Source organism: Passer domesticus, chromosome 2 (genome assembly GCF_036417665.1).
Source record: "Passer domesticus isolate bPasDom1 chromosome 2, bPasDom1.hap1, whole genome shotgun sequence".
Lineage (NCBI taxonomy): Eukaryota > Metazoa > Chordata > Aves > Passeriformes > Passeridae > Passer > Passer domesticus.
The window spans coordinates 3,954,995-3,963,487 of record NC_087475.1 but is presented as its reverse complement, the minus strand read 5'-3'; the positions used below and the strand labels follow the sequence as shown (position 1 = coordinate 3,963,487).

General features: G+C 48.0%; 1 protein-coding gene across 7 annotated transcripts in view; it reads left to right on the top strand.

Annotated features, from left to right (window-relative positions):
- The window catches only part of B3GALT5 (beta-1,3-galactosyltransferase 5), a 35,940-nt gene that overhangs the window by 13,702 nt on the left and 13,745 nt on the right, over positions 1 to 8,493 (top strand). For 2 of the 7 annotated variants that reach the window (XM_064406122.1, XM_064406102.1), the window contains exon 1: positions 4,190 to 4,964. The exons of 3 other annotated variants lie outside the window; for them this stretch is intronic. The gene's annotated coding sequence lies outside the window, so the exon portion shown is untranslated. 2 more of the 7 variants (XM_064406131.1, XM_064406106.1) reach the window with 2 other exon arrangements.

Below are 8,493 nucleotides of genomic sequence, written 5' to 3'. Positions count from 1 at the left end.
ATCATGCAGAGTGAGGTACCTGGCGTGTCTTGTCTAACAAAGCCCCTGCACCATCTGCCAAAGGTGTGGGTTTAGAACCACAGAATGGTTTGGGGTGGAGGGGGACCTTAAAATTCATCTCATTCCACCCCCTTCCATGGGCAGGGACACCTTCCTCTATCCCAGGTTGCTCCAAGTCCCATCCAACCTGGCCTTGGACACTTCCAGACATTGGGCAGCCACAGCTTCTCTGGGCAAAACCTGTCAATTTTGCATCAGTAGAATTATAATCCTGTGAATCTGAGGGTAGAAACCATTTTGCTGCCTCACAAGTAGGTTTTATTGGCAACAATTTTCCTCATATTAGATTGATCTGCGCTGCTGTTGTGTCTTTGTAACATAAACCGCACCCATTGAAGGCTTGAGGCTGTTATTTCAACAAAACTCCTCCTCCTGACTGAAATAAATCTGTAGATTTCTGCAGAAAAACCTTGAAAAGCTCTGCATGAAAATTGGCTTTGATTTTGCATTAGAGTGAATACCCCTAAAGCCCCCAGTGCAGTCAGGCAGCGAAGCCATCAAAACACCTTATTCCTACAGCAAGTGGCAGAGTGTAAACCAGTGACCCTCTTCATCTGCAAGAGCTCCTGTGTGCTGAGAGAAACCCAAGGACAGAGCTCCTGCTCACATTTTTCATCCTGGTGAAAAAGCAAAATGTTGCAAACCTCAAGCCTGTGGCATTCACATTGTCTGAACAGAGAGAGACATAATTCTTTCTCCCAGGTTTTTTCCTGGAGAAGCACAGAGAGAAGAAGGGGGCCCAGCAGAAGAATCGCAAACGCAGTCTTCTTTTTATTTTTATTACAATAAGAATTAAGTAAGAATTAATAAGAAATATAGTATAATAAGAATTAACAATATTCATTATAGAATTATTGTAACATTATAATAATTATAGGTTATTATTATTGTTGTTGTTGTTGTTGTTGTTGTTATTGTTATTGTTATTATTATAATATTGTATTATAATAAGAATTAATTGTAGCCACAGCTCTCTTCATAGAGAGCAGGCAGGCACAATTTCCCAAGGCTATTTCCTGGGAATCACAGCAAGGAACCTCAGAGAAAGAGAAAGCAATTCTTATCTCTATTCTCTGCTCCTGTGGTTTTTGCACATGTGGAATGTGTTATGGAGATTGTTTACCTGAAGTGGTTTGTCACTTGGATTCTGCTGAGGATTGTTTTGTTTCCTTGGCCAGCTGGGTCAAAGCTGTGTCCTGGCTGTCTGGAGACACTCATGGGTTTTTCTTTAGGATATATCTTTGCATAGTATTGATGTAATATAGTATAGTATTAGTGTAATATAGCATAGTTTTAATAAAGTAATTGTTCAGCATTCTGAATCAATGGAATTGATCAATCAGTCATCCCTGCTGAGGGGTCTCCTGATTCTTCTACACAAGCCCAGCCAAACAATGGCATTTTGGTGGGTGTTTGCAGCCTGACCTTGTCCCTGCCTGCCTCATGCTCTGAAAAACTCAGGTGTGGAAATCTTTACTGTCCCTTAGCCAGGCCATGTCCAGCCAGACTTGTCAGAGGAGATGACAACACAGAGCCACCGATGCAACAGAGACTCAAGCTGCTGCTTTTCTGCTTGAAGAATGCATAGGAGTGCTGGGGGGCTGAGTTTGGGGCTGAGTGTGGCTTGGAGGGCAGAAACACCTCTTGGTTCAAGCAGAATTTTATGTCTTATGGGGTTTTTTAGCCTGGAGAAAAGGAGGCTCAGAGGGGACCTTGTCACTGTGTGTGACAGCAGCCTCTGCTCCCAAGGGACAGGACAAGAGGGAATAGCCTCAAGTTTTGCCAGGGGAGGGTCAGGTTGGTCATCAGGAAGAATTTGGTCACTGGAAGGGTGATTAAACATTGGCAGGGGCTGCCCAGGAAGGTTTGGAGTGCCCATCCCTGGAGGTGTCCAAGGAAAGATTGGAAGTGGCACTCAGAGCTCTGGACTGGGGACAAGGTGGGGATGGGGCACAGCTGGGACTTCATGGGCTGGGAGGGCTTTTCCAACTTTAATGACTCTGTGAATATCCTGCTCCATGAGCACCACCTCCTCCTCATCCTCTGAACAGCATCCACATTCCCTTCTTTTTTTTTTTTATTTTTTATTTTTAAATTTGATCTGGCCCCTTTTGATGACTAAGGGAACAGGAAGATTACAGTTTAAGTATATAATTTTCATTTGATGTGACAGGTTAAAGCTATGTGCATTTAGAGCAGGCTTAGATTATTTTAGTTCAATTGCAACACTGATTTAGGCCCTGACTCACTCTTTGAGGCCCGATTTCATGTAGATATATGTTGGCTTAAATTTACTGCTGGTGAAATGCAGGCACATGTGTGCATTACTCTGCTGAAATGCTGGGCTAGGGGTGGGCTCACACAGCAAACACAGCCCTGAATCAGAGGCAGAGAGGAGCAGATTGTGCTTATTGGGTGTTTTTTTTTCCCCTAGCATGAAGGCTGGATATTCCAGAGTTTATTTTCTGTCCCCTTGTGCCCCTCCCAGACCCAGGGCTGTGTAATCTGTCCATGCAGTAAATGCTTTGAGCCCTGGGGCCTCCCTGCTTTGCTGACAGCTGGGCAGCCTAAAAACCGTGGAGAATTTAGCAAATTGCTAAAACTCACAGAGCAGGCTGGGAGCAGTGACCTGGAGGTGGCTGGCCTGGCTGGAGGGAGTGGAAAAGAGCTTTGTATGGATTGGCAATGCATTCTGCCCCTCTACACTGCCCCTGTGAGCCTCCCCTGCTGCATCCAGCTCTGGGTGCCCAGCATGAGAGAAACGTGGAGCTGTTGGGATGAGTCTGGAGCAGGGACACGAGGATGAGGGGCTGGAGCACCTCTGCTGTAGAGCCAGGCTGGGAGAGCTGGCTCTCAGCCTGGAGAGGAGAAGGCTCCAGGGAGACCTTTGAGCCCCTCTTAGTTAATCTTTACAGGAGAGTTGCAGAGGGGCTTTTCACAAGGGCATGGAGTGACAGGGCAAGGGGGAATGGCCTTGGGCTGAAGCAGGGCAGGTTAGGATAGATATGGGAGACAAATTGTTCCCTGGCAGGGTGGGCAGGGGCTGGGATGGAATTCCCAGAGCAGCTGGGGCTGCCCCTGGATCCCTGGCAGTGCCCAAGGCCAGGCTGGACACTGGGGCTGGAGCAGCCTGGCACAGTGGAAGGTGTCCCTGCCATGGCAGGGGTGGCACTGGATGATCTTTAAGGTCTTTTCCAACCCAAACCATTCTGTGATTCCACGATTCTCATTCCAGGGCTGCCCTGATGGCAGCCAGTGAGCAGTGTGATGCTCAGCAGGGATGTGGGCAGAGGTTGGGGCCCCACCCCAGCACTGTGCTCCTGTCTGCCATGGGAAAATGCCCAAACCTCACTAATTTCCAGGTGCAGAGCAGGTTATTTGCATGCAGCTTTTGTGTGTTCAGTAGCTGTCAGACTTTGTGGGTCAGACTGTGACAAAGGAAGTGTTAGCACTTCCCAAAACTAAAGGCAAGGTTTTTTTTTTTAGGAACTTGGAGTACAAAGGAGAGAGTCATGCACAGGCATTCTTAGCTGCCTTAGCTAATGCTTCCTCATTGCAGGAAACTAAAGCTACCCGGGGGTGGTTTTTTTGAATAATTAAAAAAAGAAAAAGCTTTTGGGCCAGTCAGTCTGGGAGTGGATCTGGACCTGTCTTCTCACTTGTGTTTCTCCTGCAGAGTACACCAAGCAAACAGCGTTTTGTGTGTCTCCTTAACTACATCTCTCCATCTCCAGCCTTGGAGTGGAGGGGGAGGAGAAAGGGAGCTGCCAGCAGCTCGCAGTGATTGATTTGTCTCGTGTTTTCTTGTGCTGCGCTCTAACAACCTGTTTTAAAAAAAAAGACAATGACAAATCAAAGCGAATATTTTCTCGCTAGAAATTCAAAGTGCCCTGGATCGTCCCTGGGTGTTTTGCTATTAAACGTGAGGCTTTATCCGTAACGTGTGTCTGGGAGGGGTTTTTTTGTTTGTGGTTTTGTTTCTTTTTTTTTTTTTTTTTTTTTTTTTCCCTGCTGGAGCTTGCAGCGTTTAGAAGAGAAATATCTTTCGCCCGGAGCCATTCGCCTCAATAATTGTGGTGTGAAGCTGCCGCTGGTCGCTGCCACCAGTCCATAAAGGTAAAAAGCAGCTCTCCACGTGCTCCGAGTATGGGAATTGGCGCTGGGAAGGGGTCGGGTGTCCTGCCTGGACTCGCACTTTGCCCTGAGGCACGGGCTCGGTGCTGAGGCTGTCCCGAGCCCGGACACTCGGGACAGACGGACAGGGAGGTGCTCAGGGATGCTGCCGGGGCGCGCTCAGGGCGAGCTTTGCCCCCCTCGCTTTCCCCTCTCCCCGGCGCCGTGGGTTTGCATTCGGCTGTCATTCCCCATCAGGAAAAACCCCTCCGAGGGTGCCTGAGCAGAGCGGGGTTTCTGTCCCACTGAGCGCACCGAGGCTGGCAGCGCCCGGCCGAACTTTCCCAGCGCCGGGAAAGGAGGAGCCGCCGCTGCTCTGATTTCCAGCTGCTGGCAGGACACCGCTTCCCACCTGCCACCCAAAACACCCCGGACAAAAACATCCACAGCCGGCTCCTAACCTGGAGCAGAGGCTCGGCGGGTCTGTCACCCGCTGAGGGCAGAGAGAGGGAGGCAGGGACAGAGGGAGGGAGGAGGGAAGAGGCAGGCAGGGAGTTCAGGTTACCGCTGCCGCATCGCCGCCTTCCTTCGCTTCTGCTCCGGAGCCGAGGCCGGGGATCAGCCCCTCGCTGGGCACAGCGGGGCTAAGGGGGCACAGGGGCACAGCCGGGCAGCTGTAGCCCCCCAGATCCCACCGGGAAGGCGATCCCGCCGGGAAGAGCCGCAGCCGCCGGAGGATGCGCTGCGGGCGCCCGGGGTGAGCAGGCGCCTCTTGCTTTGGCCAGCTCCAGGTAGGATTGGGAGCAGGGATTCCCTTCTTCTCTCCCTTCTTCTCCCCCTTCTTCTCCCCCTTCTTCTCTCCCTTCTTCTCTCCCTTCTCCCCCTTCTTCTCTCCTTTCTCTCCCTCCTTTCTCTCCCTCTTCCTCTCCCTTCTTCTCTCCCTTCTTCTCTCCCTTCTTCTCTCCCTTCTTCTCTCCTTTCTTCTCTCCTTTCTCTCCCTCCTTTCTCTCCCTCCTTTCTCTCCTTCCTTTCTCTCCCTTCTTCTCTCCCTTCTTCTCCCCCTTCTCCCCCTTCTCTCCCTTCTTCTCTCCCTTCTTCTCTCCCTTCTTCTCTCCTTTCTCTCCCTCCTTTCTCTCCCTCCTTTCTCTCCCTCCTTTCTCTCCTTCCTTTCTCTCCCTTCTTCTCTCCCTTCTTCTCTCCCTTCTCCCCCTTCTCTCCCTTCTTCTCTCCCTTCTTCTCTCCCTTCTTCTCTCCCTTCTCTCCCTCCAGCCCTGGATGTGCCCTCGGAGCCGCCGCTCCGACTTTCCCAAACTCTCCGGTGGGTGGGGAGAAGGAGAGTGGGACAGATGCAGGTGTGACCCTGCCTGGAAACCGGGATCACCATCCAGACCTATCCAGGGGTGTCCCCAGCTCCGGACTGCCATGTCCTTCCCCTGGTAAAACGGGTATCGTGGATTGATTTGGGGGTAAAACCTGAGCAATGTGACTTGCCGGGTTTAATGGGTGTTTTACACGGGGGGAATATTTTGGCAGCCCCACATAAAGAGCAGGATCAGTTAGGACAAAGCCAGGGCAGCGTTCTCCTCGCTGTCCTGCTCGGATAAAATGCTGAAAAACAGAAGATCCACGAGGCACAGGTAAGTAATGAAAAATGCAGCCACTGGCCCTGGTCCCACAAACATTTCTGTGTATAATCAGCACTTTTAAAGCCAAGTAGTTATTGACAAAGGATTTGCCAGCATGAGGGCCCCACAGTTGGATTTGTGTTCTTTTGCCCAGGAAGATTTTTTTCCTCCCAAAGTACCAGACTTGATGCTTGAACAGACACACATGAATGCAAAGACTTAGTTCAACTGGTAGAGGAGTATAAAGTTCCAAACACCAAAAAATGACTGTGCCAAGAGGCAGAATGAAACAAAAGGGCAAAGCATGAGCACCAGGCTCACCTGCTCCAAGTGCTCCCTCAGCTTTAAATTGGACAAAAAACCATCTGCAATGTAACATCCTACAGTGGTTCTCATCCTACAGTGATATCAGCAGTCAAAGATTTAGCAGTGGTATTGGAATATATTTATTGGCAATTTTTCCCATTTTGATTTTTTTTAAACTTGCATAATTATCACTTCTCTTCAGTGCTATTTTACTTCTTCCTTCATGTATCTTGAGACTGTTTCCAAGGGAGAAGAGCAAGATCCTCATTCTATCTGAAATACCGTTTTCAGTTTTATTTCTCTTTTGCATTGAGATGAGATAAAACGACCAGCAGTACTACTTGTAAAAGAGGGTGTAATAAATAATTTGGTTTGGGGGCAAAGAATTTCTTGGAGAACTGGACTTTTGGAGTCCAGGCAGAAGCCTAAGGAAGTCCTAACAAGAGCCTAAGGAAGAAATTTCCTCATTACTTTGTTTATGAAGATAAGAGGAATCTGAGCTGGGTTTTATTCCTCTTCAGCACAATGAAGCACACGGGTTTACACAGGGTCAGGTTGCTCTGATTCATCCTGTTGTGGACAATTGCTTATCTGTGCTGGGATCTGGGGTTTGGAATAGAGCAAGTAGGATAAAATTGCTGATTCATGAGGCCATTCTGAAATAAGTTAAATATGCCCATTAGCATCAGGGATAAAAGGAACACGGTGCTATTGTAGGAATAGAGGGAGCATTAGAAGAAGAGTCTATTAGCATTGGAGAGAAATCCACAGAAGGAGGGTTGGCACTCAGCAGGTGAAGGGAGGACAGAGACAGGGGGAGGAGAAGACTTTTAGGCTGAATGTTTGGGAAAAAAATACTACCAAGATGAGAGAGAAGGAGGGAGTGCCCCAGGGCACTGCTCTTTTCCCTGCCTGTGAGAGAGGATGCCCTTGGCTGCCTGCCAGCTGTGTTTGCATCCCCACTGCAAGTGGAACAAGCCAAAAGTGTCCAAAAATGCTCCTAAAAAGGACACAAAGCACCTGCAGTGGGGGCTGGACTGCACTGGGTGTCCTGTACAGTGTCCCTGCATTGATGGTCTGAGCTCTCCAGGACGCCTCCAGCCCCCACTGCAGCATCTTCTCCATCCTGGAAAAAGGATCTGGCCTTCATAATGCCCAAACTGAACATTTTTGTGGGTGTTTAAGGGCCAGGATTCATCCAGAGAATTTTGCAGGTGGCTTGGAAAAGCAAGCTGATATTTTAAAATAGAAGCAAGCTTCCTGAGCTTGGCTAAAGTCCCTGGGAATATATTTCTTTTTGACTCCTCAGTTGCAGCACTTATTTCCTGTGACATTACCAGAGCAGTGGCACCTCCTGCCAAACTGTTTCAGTTTGAGTCACTCCAAGACACAAACTTTTTGCTGGTTTTGAGACCAAAATCATATTTAGGACTGAGGATGCTTTTTTGGCTTTTCAAAACAGATGTCATGAGCAAGTGCTCATGTCGGGTGGATGAGATCAAGGTGCATTAAGAGCTAATGGCTCTTGATTTCTTTTTAATAAGGAGGAAGATGCATCCTCTGGTTCAAAAGATTCCTGTGCCTCAAGGGCCTTCCCTCCTGCCATGATCTTGATTCTCCTTTAGGCATCAGGGTAGGGACAGAGGCAGAACCCAAGGACACCTGGTCTGGGCCATGGCAACCATTTTAATAATGGAAATTTCCCCACAAGAGGTGACACTTCTGGATCTGAGCTGGGAACACTTTTCTGAGTGGATGAGGCCCATGAGTGTTTGTTTTTCCTGCAAAAATAAAGATGCAGCTATGAAATGGAGGAGTGCTGCCTGCAGAACTCCCCCTGTGCCCGAGTGGCCGTGTGTAAGTTGTGTTTATGCAATCTGCTGGGACTGTGGTTAACCACCAGTAAGTTGCCCTCTGTGGCACAGAAATTACACTCAGAGGAGGAAATGGTGCAAATTTGGCTCTGAATGGGTGAGGTCAAGGAGTTATTGTGGATCAGGTGGCTCTTCTGAAATAGCCTCATAGCAGGACAGGGCAAGGAAGTGAAACTTGGAGAGACTCTTGCTCAGGTACTCAGCAATATAACCAATTTTAACCCATAAATTTTTAAACCTGAATTTTAACCAATTTATATTTTAATTTTTTTTCCTTTTTTTGACCATGTTTTTTCTTTGATTGCTGTGAAAAATGCTTCTTTGCTTAATTATAGCTGCGCCAGTGTTTAGGCCATGTTTGCCATGCATAAATCTGTATATGTGGTAAATGGTATTTAATTTGGCTTACCTTAATCTGGAATGTAACATCTCACTCTAATTTTTCTTTCTCTAGAAAATTCATAATTCACTTGTTTTTAACTATATATTTTTTTTCTTTTAATTATTCTTCATTC